The sequence below is a fragment of the Ochlerotatus camptorhynchus genome, unplaced genomic scaffold, assembly GCF_037179485.1.
Source record: "Ochlerotatus camptorhynchus isolate MF236.1 unplaced genomic scaffold, CSIRO-AGI_Acam_v1.1 ptg000563l, whole genome shotgun sequence".
NCBI lineage: Eukaryota > Metazoa > Arthropoda > Insecta > Diptera > Culicidae > Ochlerotatus > Ochlerotatus camptorhynchus.
In genome coordinates, this window is record NW_027041045.1 from 120459 (window position 1) to 139427 (window position 18969).

The 18969-nt window shown below is 38.3% G+C and overlaps 2 long non-coding RNA genes and 1 pseudogene across 3 annotated transcripts in view; 1 reads left to right on the top strand and 2 right to left on the bottom strand.

Annotated features, from left to right (window-relative positions):
- Nucleotides 1–15102, bottom strand: part of LOC135713527 (uncharacterized) — a 66003-nt gene extending 50901 nt beyond the window's left edge. The window contains exon 1 of the long non-coding RNA XR_010518743.1: nucleotides 15067–15102. This is a non-coding gene — a long non-coding RNA (uncharacterized LOC135713527). The remainder of the gene's footprint in view (nucleotides 1–15066) is intronic.
- On the top strand, nucleotides 1511–2230 carry LOC135713530 (uncharacterized). 2 transcript variants are annotated; one of them, XR_010518745.1, is made up of 4 exons: nucleotides 1511–1577; nucleotides 1646–1772; nucleotides 1832–1952; nucleotides 2154–2230. It is a non-coding gene; the product is annotated as an uncharacterized LOC135713530 (long non-coding RNA). The 2 variants fall into 2 exon arrangements; XR_010518744.1 differs by having other exon boundaries at nucleotides 1646–1952.
- On the bottom strand, nucleotides 2300–3185 carry LOC135713526 (uncharacterized; annotated as a pseudogene).
- Nucleotides 15103–18969: the final 3867 nt, after the last annotated feature.

The following is an 18969-nucleotide window of genomic DNA, read 5'->3' on the forward strand; positions in this document are numbered from 1 at the left end:
CAGACGTCGTCCTTCGTTGGCACGATTGGCCGACCGTGGCAAGGCCACCTTGGTCAAGCCGAGAAGGGAAAACTCCTTAGCGATTATAGCCTACGTTTGGCCAGATAGTAGTGTTTCCGTCCTTAACACTTAGGCTCGGAAACTGTTTCCAATATTTCTCGAGCCGGCCGTGTGCTGACGGATGACCTTTTTAAGGTTCAATATAAAAAAGAGGTCCTATCGGACGAATACGTAATTAATTTACGGTTTTTGGTGCAGGGTATTTAGTTACCTGTACGTTAGCTTGCCCTAGCGCACCTAGCTGCTGCTAGGGGGGGGGGGGTCCTGGTTCACGTTCTAAAACACCAACCACTGCACTTAGCTAATACAATTGCGTCATAGCACACGGACGCCTGATATTAAAAGAGACCGATTTTGGGCAATGGCCGTTCTTCTCCCCAATCTTCTTTCATCCCGTCATCCTAGTTTTCTATGGTTGTTTGTAGTTCTATTGTGGACATAACGTAACGGCACAACATTTTCACAGTGGTACAGAACCCTATCACTTCTGTGGTATACTGCTGTTTTTGCACAAGAAACGTGAAGGTTCTGAATATATAACATAAATGACAAAAACCTATGAATTTGTGACCAAACGGTTACACCACAGACAAACAGACATAACCCTCGCTAGTTGTTCATCGAACAAGCATTTAACGGTCAATTTAAAAGTATCGTAGTTGGTAGTACCGCCACCTGTGGCGCGCATAGTCAATTCCCTTGCGTTTGACGTTTACACACTACCGCCATCTGTTCAGCGTACTACCTACAACAGTGTACTCAACAGATGGCGGTAATGTTTTAGCGACGATGTTTTACAGTGAGAAATATTCAATGTGTTATGTCTGTTTGTCTGTGGTTACACTATCCACCACCCCGATAAAAAAAGGTGAAAGCACGAAGTGATTTTGCATTTTTTTTAAATTTGCTCCCTAAAGTCATATTCGGCCATCACAGGTTCGTGGATGTGCAACATAAACAACATTCAATTCACAATCTATAAACAATTTATCTCTAAAACGCGCGAAATCATAATTCAACTTTACTACAAATTAGAAATATAAATAATATAAAAACATGCTAAAATTTTGGGTTCTCGAGCACATACACAATTATTATATTTAAAATAATTAAAATGAAAATAATTCAACACATGTTATAATCTTACAAAATAAATAAATAAAATTATTTAAATAATCCCGTATTATGGGTAGACAACTCTTTTCGTATCATTTTACATTATTGCTGCGCAGCGAAAAATAATTACATTTACACAACCCTATTTACAAGTATTTACACCACTTTAGATCACATTCGGTACGCACGGCCGAATCTCCTGGCGGGATTAATTCACCGGCGGGCAAACTGTCAACAACTGTTGACATTTCGCCTGACATTTCGTATTGTATCAATTGCAACTGTCACAGCATATCTATTGTTTTGATTGTTTATTTACTTTATGCGTAACATTGTGAAATCGGGAAAACATTGAAGTGATTAAATTTATAAAAGTGGCCAAATTTGGACGAATCGTTTCGGTAAGTAGTACGTACGTATATAGCATAACGAGTATTGACTTCGTTTGTATGCGTGTGTGTCTTTTTAGGAGAGCTCATGTATTTGGGTTGTTGTGCTAAGCGGCTACAATCTTTGCTCGAAAGATTGGCCCATAGTCAACCCAATAATTCCCGGGATACCGTGAAAGCCATCTTGCCGGTGCAAGATGCATTCAGGTAAGTAAAGTGTACACATTAAAATCAATCAACAATGATTGAATGTTTGATTTTACTAGGCCAATTAAAAAATGGGGTTGTTCCACCCCGATATTTGCACAGGTCGTAGATGAGGGCAAGACGTCATCCCTCTTCGTCTACCGATTCTGCCAATGCCGGTGGATCCCCGAAATAGATCAGGTAAGTATGATCCATTCCCAAATTGTTAGCTATCCTTCCGTTTAATGACTGACCGGATTCCTTCATCTTAGTGCAACATGGACAGGTATAGGCTAACCAAATCAACGATTTTCCTTAACAAATTAACACAATTGACTAACATTCCATAGTCCTTCAGTGTTAAAAATTGATAAAAATTTACTTTCTCTTTTTATATTCCAGATTATTTTTCATCCGACACAAACCGACGTTAGCCCTTGTGACTGGGGACAAAAAGTAATTCCCACACGACACTGGACGACGGACTTGTGAGTGGCATGTACCTAGGAATAAAAAGGAGAAAATATATGTTTCTAAATTGTATAGGTTTAGAACGATTTGTTTTTCTTTTTGCGATGTTTGAAAGAATGGGTTTGGGTTCCAGGTGTCCGGAACGCAGAATATTCCTAGAATGTTCAAGTTCCAAAATCGATATAAATTTACTGCACAGTTCTTTGGCCGTAGGTTCCTCTTGAAGATAATTTGTGGCCTTTTTCCTGATCTTAAAAGATCGGGTTTGCTTTCTTTGGGATTCGGGGTTCAAAGTTAGTGAGTTTGAAGTTTGGAAAGCTTTACCAGGTAAGTCGCGAGGACAGTTCGAAGAAGGAAGCTTCGAGTTACTGGTGTTTTCCTGACTGTAAAAGCCGGAACTATTGCGTGACATGGGGCTTCTGTACGTTCCCTTTTTGACTTGAAGCAGGTCATCCGAATCTGAATCGGATTCGCTGGAGGACGGATCTAAATCTTCCGAGTCAAAGCTGGGAACTATCAGCACAATATCTGATTCCGGGTCCGACTCGGGTTCCCTGTATTCGCATGTCGCGCTAGGGGGTAAAAATCGCGAATTAATGTCACTAGTGACGATGTTCATGTCACGCAAAAACAGGTTCATAATTCGTTTAAGTTTACTAACGTCTTCTGGCATGAGGCGGCCTTCTATCCTCTGATTCCTTAATGTAATCAGAGTTTCTTCGAGGTCCAGTTCCAACTCCTCTAACGGATAGTTGGGATGTGAAGATGGGAGCGGCCTAGGAATCCCAAGTGATTCCTCCAGGTCCGAATCATCTGCATCGTACTCCTCTGCTTGCCAGGTAATTGGCTCATAATTTGTTTGAGCCTTTGCTAGTTTCTTGCGTGTCATTGTTGTGGAGAATCAGTGGTGTGGGTAGTGGGTTAAAATAAAATTGTATAAAAACATCGCGTATGCGGATCAAAACAAACAGTGAAAACATCATTACAAATAGTGTGCGTTTGTTGTCGTGATGATTGGACATGAAATAAATAAAGTTCAATTATGATTTATGTTTTTTTTTTAACATATAAACGATTCGCGATAAAAAAAAAAAAACAAAAATAACCAACATCAACGAATTTTTCAATGAAAAAAACAACAATCGGTAGCAAATTGGGTTCAGGACCTCTTTTAATGAAAAACGCTTCGAGTTTCGCAAAAATTTCACCAAAGTGCTAAAAAGTGAAGTGGAAACAAACATACGTGCAAGCACGGATCTCTGCCACCTCCCGTCGGAAAAATCCTTAGATTTTTGTATACTACGACGGACCCTTGATTACCTTTCGCGGACTTTTAGTTGGGCACCAAGTATAACTGATGTAAGAACTCAGCACTCACGAACTACCTACTCGGAGATCAAACATACAGCACCCGGTCGACTCAGGCGACAAGAGCAAGCTCCGGAACACCCAGGGTCGGCTAGCTACTGGGTAATCAGAGGGTTTCGCGATACAAAAACGAAAAACTTTCACTTTTCTTTAAATGCTTTTATTTGCCACTTTCTGTATTATGTGCGTGTTGTTTTGTGTTCATAATTTCGTGTAATATGTGTCGTGTAGCCTAATCGCGTTGTTTACTATACCGGAACATACCGCTGCTGCCGTTGATGGTGAATCGGGATGGGATGGTCGAATCGGGATGGGATGAATCGGGATGAATGGGATGAATCGGGACGGGATGGCCGACTCCTGTCCTACTGTGTGGCCGGAACTCTCGCCAGATTGGCGAAGCGAGCGGATGACGGGCCAGCGGGCGTTGCTGGACGATGGGATGGCAAGCGTCGTCCTTCGTTGGCACGATCGGCCGACCGTGGCAAGGCCACCTTGGTCAAGCCGAGAAGGGAAAACTCCTTAGCGATTATAGCCTACGTTTGGCCAAATAGTAGTGTTTCGGTCCTTAACACTTAGGCTCGGAAACTGTTTCCAATATTTCTCGAACCGGCCGTGTGCTGACGGATGACCTTTTTAAGGTCCAATATAAAAAAGAGGTCCTATCGGACGAATACGTAATTAATTTACGGTTTTTGGTGCAGGGTATTTAGTTATCTGAACGTTAGCTTGCCCTAGCGCACCTAGCTGCTGCTAGGGGGGGGGGGGTCCTGGTTAACGTTCTAAAATACTAACCACTGCACTTAGCTAATACAATTGCGTCTTAGCACACGGACGCCTGATATTAAAAGAGGCCGATTTTGGGCAATGGCCGTTCTTCTCCCCAATCTTCTTTCATCCCGTCATCCTAGTTTTCTATGGTTGTTTGTAGTTCTATTGTGGACATAACGTAATGGCACAACATTTTCACAGCGGTACAGAACCCTATCACTTCTGTGGTATACTGCTGTTTTGACATAGAACTACGTCTTTGTCGACTATACTGGGGTGCAAATCAAAAAATATGTGTGGTGAAGGAGTGTTAGGTTTTGAACGCTTGTAACTTTGTCATTTATAGATGAAATTAAAATCCAAATACGCCAATCGATAGGATATTACATTACGAACCTGTTGAAATAAATATATTTCCAATGTTTCTGTAATTAAACTATTGAAAATGTACAAATGATAATTTTATCACTGATTTCATGAAATAAGCCTTTTTCCCAAACCCAGTCATCATAAACGAATACAACTTGGTTGCACATCATTCCGCTTGAACCTGAAAAGTTATAAATCAGCGCTGCTCTCATGCCTCTGCTCATTACCGCTTCGGACAGCGTGGCACTAGGTCCTGCATCAAGCATCAAAGGTGGATCATGGCGTGTCCACCACAATGAGGGATGAGACTTGAAAAAACGTGCATGTAAAACCCCCTCCTCCTCCCCCTAAAACAATAACCCGAAAAAGTCATGGACTTTGACGATCATTTTTTTCCGGAAATAAATTTTAAACAAACCTTAATAGCCAACATTTTCAAAAAAAATGTTGCTTAATAGGAGACATACACTCGATGAATTACCAACAACTGACTGTAAAAAAAAACTTTTAGCTCCGCCCCATTCATAAAAAACGGTGGGAAATCCTATCAGGTTCTGAACCTGAAAAGATATAAAGCAGCGCTGCTGTCATGCGTTTGCTCATTGTCGCTTCGGACGGCGTGGCACTTGGTCCTGCAGTAAGCAGGACCAAATCAGCGGCTAAAGGTGGATCACGGTGTGACCACAATGAGGAAAAGTGTAATGTATGTAAACCCCCTCCCCCTTTCACAACAACCTCTCTCCCTCGCCCTTCACAACAATCTCCCCACCACTCAACAACCTCTCCTACCCCCCCTCCCCCACTCATCAACAACCTTTCCTAACCCCCCCACTCATCAACAAACTTTCCAAACAACCCCCCTCCTCCCTCAAATCCCACACATGAGTTGTTGCAACGTGATCAACAAATCAATATCTATGTGTCGGCCACATACTTAATATATGTACATATAAAAACCATGCGTGACCACACATACTATTCATTTGCGTATAAATTTCATGTGTACTTCAGAGTGGATTCTGTTTATCGTGGTCAAACGAAAATCATGTGGAATTTCACATGGATATTTGTCAAGAAAAATGTGTAAATTGTTTAGAGTCAACCATAACCGAAACATTGAAATACTTGAAAATTTTAAGATAAAGTATAATAGTCAAAAATGCATGAAAAACATCAATTTTGTGTGGTTCTACGTCATACTGCGGTCGTGTCTAGGACACAACCCTTTAATTTTTGCACAAGAAACGTGAAGGTTCTGAATATATAACATAAATGACAAAAACCTATGAATTTGTGACCAAACGGTTACAAATTAATAGTTCTGACCGGTTCTGGGATTATTTCTACTGTTGGATAATTTATTTTTTATTTCCGGCTTATAATTGTTTGTCTGATTTGGTGTGTTTTTTATGTCAGATTAGGCACAATTTGTTTGTAGTCAATTTTCGTCTTGTTCGAGTTATTTACTTGTCTGAACTCTCTATTTGTCGTACTTGGTTGTTCCATTTCAGGAAAATCAACGGTAGACTCCAGAAGAGCATAGCTGTTCCTAGTGCTAATTTCAGGCTTTGGATATAGTTGTTCTGCTTCTTGATATGTAATTTTGTTCACTATCATTGCAACATTTACATGTTCCATTCTTATGCGTTCTGGGCAATCCTTACTAGTTGGTAAATGATCTCCTCCACAGTTCCAACATTATCGTTTGTTCGTTTTCTGACATTCTGTGTGATCTTCTGTTTCGTATTTTCCACATGCATTAATGTCGTCTTACTCTTACATGCTACGTTTTTGTGACCTAACCTCCAACATTTTGTGCAAATTCTGGTTTCACATAAACCCCGTATATTTGAATTGTTCTTGGTAATTGTGAACCGTCAACCGTTATTTTCACAGATCTCGTATCGATTAGTCCCGATCGTGCGTCTTTCGGATGTTTTCGTCGTTTTATTCTCTCTACTCTGATGATTTTTTTCTTCACTTACTGCATTTTGATAGATTTTTCACTCAGAGATCATCAGAGTAGAAAGAATAAAACGACGAATAGATCCGAAAGACTATAGGTATGTTTTTAATGATTTCCGTAGTTTCGAGTAACATTTTTGAAATGAAAGCTTTGTAGTTATTGTTTTTTAATGTTTTTGTTGAATTAAGGATTTTTTCTGTGTATGTGGTTTTTTTGTATGTAAGTTTATATCTGTATTGTCCTGCTTGTTTGAGTTCTGTGAATTAGTCAAGTTTCATTTCATATAAAAATTTACCCACTTCCATGGGTCTAGCAAGTTTTCACCTTCTTCAATCGAGATTAGTTAAATGAATACTACATTGTGTTGGTCGTTTTTAACCCAGTTCTGTTGTTCTGGTTGATTTTTATCGTTTTTTTTTCTGTTGGTTTTGTGGTCGTGTTATTTTTGCTTGTGCTTAGTGTTTGTGAGTTGACTGTTGTGGTAAAAGTAAGCGTTTGTTTTTGTGTATTTGGTTCTGATTGTATTTGTGATTGTTTGGTGTTTTTGAGTTGTTTGTTGTTTTTTTTTTTTTATGTATGTTTGTCTCGTCTTGTCCTTGTTCTTTGTTCGTCCGTTTCCATTTCATCATCCGGAAATCCCTCAAAGAGGTCATTGTCAGATAGGGGTAACTATATCTCCAACCATTCCTTATCTTTGTCTGGTTGTAAGTTGGGACCTTCTTCCCGTGTGTCTTCCATACTTGGTTATACCCAAGCATGAAATCTTATCCTAACCTAACTCCAAAGGTTAACTACTTTTTCTCTTTGTTTTACTATTTGCACCTTAAAAACTATCACTAATAAGAATATCACTTTATTCAATATTTACAAGTATTTACATTAAGAACAAACTCTTAATTTATCGAATTAAAAGGAAAGTAAAGAAATTTTTTATCAATCCAAACGCACGCGGTTTGTAAAATTTGCTTTACTACACTTGGTTCGTGTGGTCCGCTCTTAACGACGGTTTGAGAAGAAGTGTACAACTAACTTACTTTTGGGTAGCAAGATAGTGGAAAATTCGATACGAATTGCACACAAGTAAATAAAAAAATATATGACCAAGAGTCTGCCAGAGACGATGTTTTATAAGAGACGCACGGAGAGAATAAAAGTAAATCTGGTTGCACGGCCAACAAAGTTATTTTGTCTGCAAGGTTTGGCAACCCGCAATATTGTTTTTACTTCGAGTGACTTTAAATTTGAGCGAATATCTTTTTAATTGTTTTGGTAGCATCACTATTCTAACGAAGTATTCGAATAATCATTTTATGGCAACACCGAGTGAAACCAAATACGCTACAATGGAGGGGATATTTTACAGAGCGTTACTCAAAATTATGCAATCTGTGATTCATGCTTCCTACCCTGTATGAATGAAATCTCGATTTCTTTTTTGAATGGACGTATCTGCTTTTGAAAACAATGCATTTGCTCGTTGAATTGGCTTAACTGGTAGCTCATCCACGGATGCTAACTTACCGTGGGTGAGCTACCAGTTACGCCAAACCGACGATCAAATGCATTGTCTACAAAAGCAGATTCGTCCCTTTGGAAAGCAATCGAAAAATCCCTTTTTAGAAATGTTTCCCAAATTGACTATCTTAACAGATTACACCGGAAACGCCTTGATCAACGTTACAGGGCCTGTGTATATGTTTTTTGTTGCACTGGAGCGCAAATTTCGTGAGAACATAACTGGAATACAGCTAGTGAATAACAATAATATTCCAGCTCGGTTAGCTACCTTGCTGATGCTATGTATAACTAGATGATAGGAAAATGTTGGCTTTGTATCAGCAGCTTTGTAATTTTTTAAAAATATTTGTTTTTTGACATTGATGTAAGTATAAAAAATGATCTCAAAAGATTTTATTTGTGTTTTATTTGTATTCCAAAAGTCAAAGAGCATCCAAATGTACTTTTCATACGCAAACTCAATTATAATTATTTAAATCTAAAAAATTAAATTTCATCCGCATTCTCAATACTCCTCACGCTTTCCTCGCGAAGTCTCGTGTTTATTAAAATTGCTCGATTGGAACCGCGTTTGACGGTTAGATATGCTATTTCCATGCATCATCCAAACCCATGCCAATTATTTAATAAAATGTCATCCAATCCATTTGTTTACATCATAATGACGATTTTCAAAACTCAAAACAATGTACATTTTATTGCACAACTTGAAAATTTCCATCGGGAGTGGTCATATTTTTCGATTATCTACAGATCTGAACTGGTTTCCAGCTGAAATAACCACACATTAAAAATAGGCTCTTTTCATGCACCATCAATGTAGTGTGCGCTAGCCGATTTTGAAAGGAAATGTCATCCATCGTGGTTGGCCACCTCAGGTTGAGATTCGCACTGACAAAAACTTCGGTTTCACACTGGGTTGGAACTGATTTCAACCCCGATAATAAATAAATCTAGATAGAGCTGGAACTAGGGCGTAACAGCCAGTGTAAACAATGACTTTTCTCGATGATTTCTACGAATTCAAGGCACGCCTATATAAAGCAACATATCCATCGAGTAGAGGAAGTCTTCCCCTAATCGCTGGGGATGTCGATTTGCCAGGGCGAGCAATGACTTTCGAGAAATCATCGAGAGAAGTCAATGTTTAGAAAAGCTGTTTCGCCCTAATTCCAGCTCTATCTAGAAATTCACTAAACCAAGTTGCAGCAACAAACCGACAAACATGTTTCTGCAGTCGCATCATCATCATACACGGTATGAAAAAAGCATCGACAAACCGACATGACACTTAATTCTGACTTATGCCTGAAAATCGTAAACGGCCGATTTAAATGAACAGTGATCCGAACTGTCAAAACCATAGGATTTTTGTATCTATATAAAAATAATTTGTCCAGAATAGATCAGACACAAACCAATTCATAACTTTTGCATGGCTTAACTAAATATTTCCGGTGAACACGGAGCCAGATGTCAGCAGTGTGCTTTGGTCAGAAATTTTATTGCTTTTGCTTGGTCATTCATGTCGGTTTGTCGGTGATAAAAGTACCCAACGGCCAGTTCACTTTTACCTACTTTTGACTACACTGAGAAAATTGTTCATATTTCGTTTATGTGTCGCACACATAGATTTTTGCAATGTGATTCTGCAAATAAAATGTATGTGTGAGACACATAATTGTCTTCATTTGACCATAAATAAATTTTACGTGTGGTCACACATAAATATTATTGCTAGTGACAGATTAAATTCATTTGCCGATCCATATGTCCTGTTGTTTGCATATATTATGTTCAAATGTTCGGATAATATTTTCAACACGATATTGTACCCGGTCTAAACCCAATACAAAACAGTAAATATTTTATTTACGTTATTTTCATTCTAGAGTTTCGAGGAATGTACTGAATATCCTTTATATCGTTTAATAGCTAACAGTGTTTTCGGTGGTATAGTCGGTGGCCCTGTTCTGGAGGTCGAACCTTGTCCTGATAATAGCACTTCCTTCCTTTTGATGCGATCATTGCACGATCACCGATTAAAATTTATCCAAGCCACATTTCAACAAATCAGTGCCAACATTTCAAAGGGGCGTAATTGCTTTTGAAAACAATGGCTTGAGCTATCGATTTCTCGCAAATAAAAGCCCATCCCTTCAAATTAACAATGCTAGCTGGTAGAGGAAACATTATTCTACCTGCTGGTCTTATTAATTTTCATAAGAATGCTTTTATTCGCGAGAAAACGATGGCTAAAGCCATTGTTTACAAATGCAATTGCGCCCCTTTGAAATGTTGACACTGAAATAAATGTTAAACATGTTCATACACAACACTGATAAATCAATATGCCATCCGCTCGCTTCCAACCCCAACTGACCTTATCGCTATCCTGAATGAAGCTGTTTCTCACCAATTTTTTGGGAATTTCTTTGACTTCTTCAAAGTTGTAGAAGATGCAAATCCAAGCAACTTTGTTGGAGGCGTCAAATTTTTATCTCATCATCTACGCATTCTACGAACTGAAACAACTAGAAGATTAGGGTGATTCATGAAAAAACAGTTGTTTGACCATAACTTTTTTTGCTTTGTATTTAGAAAAAAAATGTTTTTCAAAACACTTTTAGAACTTTATAAAAAAACATTTTGATTACTCAAGTATGACGTTTGGACCAACTAATCAAAATATATAGTCATTTTTAAAGTAAGAAACGAGTATTTTTCAAATTAATATAACTTTAAAACACGCAAGCCAATTTCAAATCTATTGAAAGTAATGGAAAGAAGAAATGTGGTTCTATATTTGCTGAAAAAAATGGCAGAGGTATCTTTTTTTTAACTCGAGAATTTAGAATTAGAAAATTGTCATTTTTTAAGGAAAAAAGCCATAGAACATGAATAAAAGTGGCAATAACCGGTCATTCACCGAAGTCAGTAGAGTTTTACCGGGTTTTTGAACAGCAGATCAAGTCGGTAAAATTTTCCAATGACCGTTAAATGTGATAAATCAATAAATTTGTCAAATTAATTTTGTTTTTAGCTAAATGGGGCTAAATGGGGTAATCTTAACAAAGTGACGAGGCTCGGTAGCTCAGTGGTTACCGTTTCTGCTTACTGAGCAGAAGGTCGGGAGTTCAATCCCAAGCCCGTCCCCTTCCTTGCAATTTTTCACTTTGCCTTATTCTATACCCACTAGATTTTAAATGAAAACAAATTCTTCTTTAACACCGGTCGCATCACTTACCACAGTGTGTGGGTCCTGATCTAAAAATAGAAATTGGATGAGTGCACGCGCGTGTGTGTGTGTGTGTGTGTTTGTGTATTATAATCGCTCTACCAAAAAACGATCCCTGCGTGTGCGTGCAACCTTTCCTCACATCCAACATCCCAGTGATTTCTCGTGGAAGCGCAGAGGATTTCTCGGTTTCCTTCACAGCGAGTACCACGTCAACACATTCCTTCCCATTCCCTAGTTGACCTGCATTCGGACACGGCCGGCGCTGGTATTGCTAAATATTAGATCTCCAGTTCTTACACATTGAGGATGAATGTTAGTCCCAAACATCATCTGTTGGTTCTCTGTGTAATTGCAGCTGATCTGGTAATAACAGAGCAGCAACCGTGGGCGGTCAATCTGATTTTTTTCTGATTTTGATTTTGAATGGGGTAATCTTAACAAAGTCTGCATAAGTTCGGAATACATTTACTAATATTGGGTATATGAAAGATTTTCAAACTTTTACCGAACAGTTCTGTAGTTCAAAATTTACCGATCGGCAGAGGCCTGGATTAGTGTGCATATAAAATGAACTATGTTTACCAATGAAATCAAATGAAAACTATTGTTGTTGATATTTTATGTAACTGGTTTTGTCAAATTTGGTGTAAACAAGCTTACCGAAGACTAAAATGGACAATGAAGCAATTTCTTTTGCATTTTTGTATAATTTAATTCATAAATATAGGGGTGGCACTCTTGCCCCATGTGAGTTTTTAAGAAAATTAGTTTTGAACAATTATAGGGAATAGTTATATATTCTTTGTTATTGGTGTTTCAATTATTCATTATTAGTTATGCCTCAATGCAGGAATTGTAGAAAACAATATTGGGAAATTCCAAAATCCTTATTTTATGATGTCTAATTATTATAAGTAATTTCTATTTTTGACACATCACCACAAAATGTTGTTTTGCAATTTTTGTAATACTTCATTTTGGACAGAACTTTCTATAAAGCTGCATTGGAACACCATTCATAGTTTCATGGGTGAATTAGCATTGAAACATGTTTATTTTCAAAATTATAGGGGGAGGTCGATCGAAATACGGGGTGCCCATTTGAACAACTTTGCTGATGGCAGGAAACTTCTATCCGGTTTCGATGCTGCGTTATTACATTATGAACTTTATTTGTATTATTGCGCCAAATAGTGAGTTAATTCCCAACTTCCTTTGGTGCTACGATCAAAACTTGGACGACTTAAACTGGACGCATTTCTTTGAACACCCCTCATTTTGTAGATGTGTGTGTGCTGAATGATGCTTCTATTTTGATTTTGACATTTGCTCTTCAGTTTTGACGTTCAAGCAAGAGGAGCAATGCATCAAAATTTTGCACGCGCATCGCGGACATCCGAACTACTCGCACGCAAGGAAGACTTCAAACAGCTTTCGGTACAGGAGTTTTATACGGAAACCAGGAATTGTGGTAAACATTTTCAAGCATATGAAACTGTCGAAGCTTGCTAAGAAATATCTGGTTTGTCAGGTTATCTGTACCTGTGGCTTGAAAAGCGACATTTTCATTGCAACTGGTACCGCAAACCAGGTAATTTATGTGATCTAGTGTCTGGAAAAACATTTGCTCCTTTCCTGAAGAAATACGATTGTTCCGTGCTATTTTGGCCGGATTTGGCATCCAACAACGTGCAGGCTGTGCCCTAACACAAGAACCCTCCCAACACGCCAGAGCCTCGCCCAATCGAAAAATATTGGGCCATCGTTTAGTTCAAGGCAAACTGATGTTCTGCGGCAAACAAAGTGGAAGAGGTGGCTGTACAGAATCTGATGGCAGGAATTAAACGAAAAGCCCGGCAGCTCGGTGTCGGTCAATCGGAAGCATAGCTGAATTTTTTTTCTTAATAGAAATTTAATCAATTCACACGCATTCTTGTTTGACCAAATGTTGATCGTAACACCCTTTAAACTGTTTACTACTGAATGGATCTTGTCCATTCGAAAACCTTTGCTGATGACACAAAACTGATCATAACGTTAAGATAGAAAAAAAAATTTGCCGATAGAGGCTATTGTACCGGGTACATCGTTCACTGGCTGCAGCTCGATCGATGATTGTCATGTTATTGTTTGAAACAATAATGTTTGATGATGTTTGGAGTTGACGTTAAGAGTAACGTTTGTTTTGAGTTCGAAAATGGAAGTGCGAGACTTACCTAGGGTGAAATTGTTGATTTCGTCAATGATCGCTGGATGCGAATGCTACTGAGATAGAAACAACATACCAAAATGTCGGTGCAGAAAGCGCTATTCATTAAGTTCAAGTTGGAAGTACTTGCACATTTATTATTTGCTAATAATGTGCTTTAACTAACTGGGCAATCAAAGGCCCACAATTGTAATAATTGTTATATTTAATGCTTTTTAGGCGGTGTGAGGTTTATTTTGCGTGTTTAATGTTATTTTAGTGTATTTTAAATACTCCAAGATCCTGAAAAAGGACTTAAAAACGTAAAATTTTACTCATTTAATGGGTAGTCCAACAGCGCCGGTGGTGTAGTGGTAAGCGTGATTACCTCTCACCCCAGCAGGCCTGGGTTCAATCCCAGTCGGCGCCGCCGGGATGTTCTGAGGCATAACATCTCTGATCACGCCTTCCTTCGGATGGGAAGTAAAGCCGTTGGTCCCCGGTTCATGAGTTGATGGGTCGATAGGTAGGGTCCAGGTGTGGGAGCTGCCTTCCTGGCACGTCGGTACCATTGGTGCTCAGCACGGAAAACAAGATCGACGGAAAAACAATCCAAAGCAATGGGTAGTCCCAGTTTCCCTCGAAAATGCTTACTTTGTAGTCATTATTGGGTATTTTGCGGTTACCGTGCAAAAGCTAGTGGAAAATTCCATACGAACTGCACACAAGTAAATGAAAATTACTTTGATCCGCTTTACCTACTTTTGGGCGAGCTTTTGGGTTCCTGCACTATAGTGCCGAGATGAGTGATAAGAACTTAATTTTGGGGACTTTTTTCTAACCGTGTACTCCTTGTCACTTAAAAAATCTTGTTACACGCTTAGTTCAGTTCACCCAAATATGGGTGAAGAACACCCATACTCGCGAAAAAGTGCACATACCCATTTTATGGGTAAAGTTGATTTACCCATATATGAGTACATGCACCTTACGAATAATGTAGGTAATTTTTACCTATTTATGGATTATTTATTTTGGGTGAATTTAACTCATATTTGGGTGAATATTTTAATTTTTTCTTCTGAAATTTTAACGGATTAAATAAAAAATCAAAATGCTTTGTTTAAATTGTATTTTATTTGTAGCAAATATTAAACATGTACCACCAAACTGGACTATTTCAAAGATTTTATAAAAATGGAAACGATCATATAATTGCGGTTTTGCGTCGAATCGTCTCGGTACCTTTTCCGCGTAACAACTCACAAAGCAAGGAATAAGTACGCCAAAGGTACCGAGACTATTCGCCGCAAAAGTGCAGTTTTTGACCGTTTCGGAACTTTTAAAAGTCAGCTAAATAGTTCCAGTGAGTGGAAAAAATAATGTAAATATCGGTCAATCAACTATCATGCAAAATACTTACCTATCAAAGGGGGTCTTACGAAGCAGCACAGAACCTAGAAGGGAAAATTGAAAAAAAAAAACATTGAATTACTATTACTTCCGTAAAATTACTAACCAGCCACCAATGAAAACGCTGGATGATGACACGGCGAGGTAAGCTTGTTCCCTCCAGCTTTCTCCTCCTCCTCCAACTAATGTAGAATTTCCACCAAGCTACTTACGAATTACGGCAATTTGATTACGGAATTAAATTCGATTAAATTTCCGGAATGTAATTTGCTACGACGGATAATTAATACTGCATCGCACACGCACATAAAGCGAAAGTTGACGGTTTTGACAATGTTAAGTTTTTCATCCAAATATGGGTAAAGTTTAATTACCCATATTTGGGTTAAGTCGCTTTACTCACAATGTAAGTAAATTTCAAATTTGTCAGTATTATTTACCCATATTGTAGGTATTGTATCAGAAACCCAAATATGGGTGAATCAACTACCTATTTATGGGTGAACTGAACTAAGCGTGTAGAGCAAACTAGAGTCGGTGTATAATGAGTCACGCCAAGAGAAAAACAGTTGAACTCGCATCACGGTTTTCGAAAGATTCCCTTTCTTTTCACTTTGCAACAGAGGACTTCTACATCAACTTCAAATGACTTCCAGCGAGAAAAAAATATAGCGGCTTAAGTAAATCATTATATCAGTGATTTAGTCAAATTATCTTAACCAAAAATAGTAGAAATTCTCATAAGTGATCATTACCAAACGTATCCCATGACAATTTATTGCTCACTGCGTGTTTATGATCATTTCTTCGATTATATTTTATATTTTATTGCAATACCTTTCGTGGATCTTTCATAGCATCGTAATGTTTGTGTACTTTGCGCGATAGGTAGCCGGTTTGACAGTTCAATAGGTAGACTTGGCTTCACTCTTGGCGTGACTCATTATACACCGACTCTAGAGCAAACCATTGGCGTTGACGGCGACTCTGTAGCTCTTTACTCCTATGAGAAAATCCATAAGCAAACGTCAGATTGTGCGCGGACTCTGCACTATCCTTTCACTCCACTAAAAATTCCAATAGAGATTAGCGACGTTTAACGCACGCACACTAGCGGGGGCAACGCCGTGTAAAGTTGTTTATTATTTTCCTCTGGCTAACCTAAAAAATGTATGAAAGTAGATCTGTCAAAATGAGTTTGACATCGAATTTGTTATGTATTTTCCTCGGATATTCACTAACACGCTCTCACATATCGCACCAATACAATCGGACGTGAAAATCTCTATAAGAATGTGTCTTTATTTGCTGAAAGAGCAAATTTTTCGACGGTGCCGTCAACGACACAACTACACACACAACTACACATACACAGCAAAAAAAGTTGTTGAATATTACATCGAAACTGCTGCAACCAGGTCAATCCATCGGTTGTGTAATATCACATTGTACGATGTACATCGATTTTGCGAACAAAATGACATCCATTGATGTAATATTGTATCTGCTTTTTGCTTTTACATCATTATTTCATACATCAGCTTGAATTACGTTGATCGATATTACATTTTTTTTTGCTGTGTAGGCGCAAATAATTTCCTATTGCAAACATGTTGCTCAATTTAGTTACTGTCGTTCAAGTTGGACATCGGAAAATCCCACACGCGACATTCGATTTTACCCTCGTTCTGTACGTTAAACATAACGTCGGACATAGTGCGCTGAATAGCGCATCATTGTGTGAATACAGCGCACTATGTCCGACGTTATGTTTAACGTACAGAACGAGAGTAAATTCAATTGGCGCGTGTGGGATTTTCCGGTTTTCTACTGAAACGATAATATATTAGTTAAAATACACTCTATTTCACTCTAATATTATTTTACCCATTAATGAGTCCAATTTCACCCATTTTGAAGTGAAGTAGGTTAACCCATTAAATGGGTAAAAAATTACCCATTAATGAGTAACGTTTACCCACTAATGGGTAACAATAACACATTTATGGGTATTAGTTATCCAAAAATTGGTAATTTTTCATTAACTGACATAACCCCAAGCCATAAAAACTTCCTCAAAGCCCCAAGGCTGCAAAATGCGTGTCGATTCATGGTTGACATGGTTGGTTCTCAATAATGCGATGATCAATCTTTATGATATAGCCACCATTCGAAAGGTATGGCAATCGTCTTTCATTTAATACAGATAGATACCCGATTGGACCTGTGATTGGCCATCCGGAACGGAAAAACCCGGAAAAGTCCCGAGCAAAATGCGTGACATGACTGGTTCTCGGTGATTTGGTTACCAAATTTCAAGATTGAGCCACTATTTGAAAGGTATAACTATCTACTTACGAACGAAACAGACAACGAACTGATTGCACTTGTGGTTGGCAAATCGGAACGGGAACACCCGCGAAAGGTGGCTCTGTGGAAATTCGGATTCACGGATTTTTTCTAAATTGCTTACAATCATGAGCATAGAAGAAATAAACCATCAACATATCGATTCTGCAACCAAGTGGCCAGAAAACGGTCCTCTGGATATCCGGAATCACCGGAAAAATAGTAAATTCTTGAAAGTAGACCTAGAGATCCGCGATTTTTTCTAAATTGCTTACAATCATGAGCATAGAAGAAATAAACCATCAACATATCGATTCTGCAACCAAGTGGCCAGAAAACGGTCCTCTGGATATCCGGAATCACCGGAAAAATAGTAAATTCTTGAAAGTAGACCTAGAGATCCGCGATTTTTTCTAAATTGCTTACAATCATGAGCATAGTCTATCAATCTTGAAATTTGGTAACCAAATCACCGAGAACCAGTCATGTCAACTTCAATCGACACGCATTTTGCTCGGGACTTTTCCGGGTTTTTCCGTTCCGGCTGGCCAACCACAGGTCCAATTGGTTTTCTATCTGTTCAAAATAAAATTAGATAGCCATATCTTTCGATTGGTGGCTGAATCATAACGATTGGTGATTGTATTGCTGAGAACCAGTCATGTCAACATGCATCGACACGCATTTTGCAGCCTTGGGGTTATGTCAGTTAAATGGGTTAACCTACCTTACTTCAAAATAGGTGAAATTGTACCCATACATTTAAAATATAATAAAAAAATTCATTTGGTTTATCCCTTGTAAAAATAAACAAATACATTGGTAGCCTTTTTGGCCACAGAGGCGCTTTCATCGCTAAAAATTCGGTTCGCCAGCTAAGCAAAAGTGTGGATCATATTGTTAATATAATGTATTTGGTATTATGGTAATACAAATGATTGCGCTGCAAGCAAAACAGAAAAATATGGAGCGACTGTCATCTCTCATCTTCGCTTTATTTCTGCAAAATGTTGCCGCGTACTTCATTTTTATTAGATTCCGGTCGAACGTTCAATTTTTCTCAACAGCATTCAAGTCATTTGTAGCCGCTCGAAGAAACATGGTTGCCAATGACATTGGCGTTGAACGCATTATTGGGACATTACTAATGGATATTTATGGTTGCTAATGAAAATTTAGACGATTGCTGAATTAATGTATGGGCCCAAAGTAGAGACGCTTAGGCAGATATAACCTGCATTTCCCCTATGTAGAAAATCCTGAGATGCTTCATTGGTATCCTCCTGGATAAAGTATACACTGAGAAAAAAAAAGTTATCCTAAAGTTAAGTTCTTTTTACTTAATTTTGGGTAATTTTGAGTTTTGCATCCAACTCTCGCTTTTTGTTGTTGTCAAAAACGGAACGAAAGATTCGACTTTCTCGTGACTATCTTTCAATAAGGTAGTAGTGAGTGTATGAGATGTTCTCTAATTTGAGTGAATTGAAGTTAATGTTGGGTAGAAAGTAGTCATGAGAAAAGTAATTATTTTTGTCGTAGTCAAATGTGAAGTACTATAAGCGGT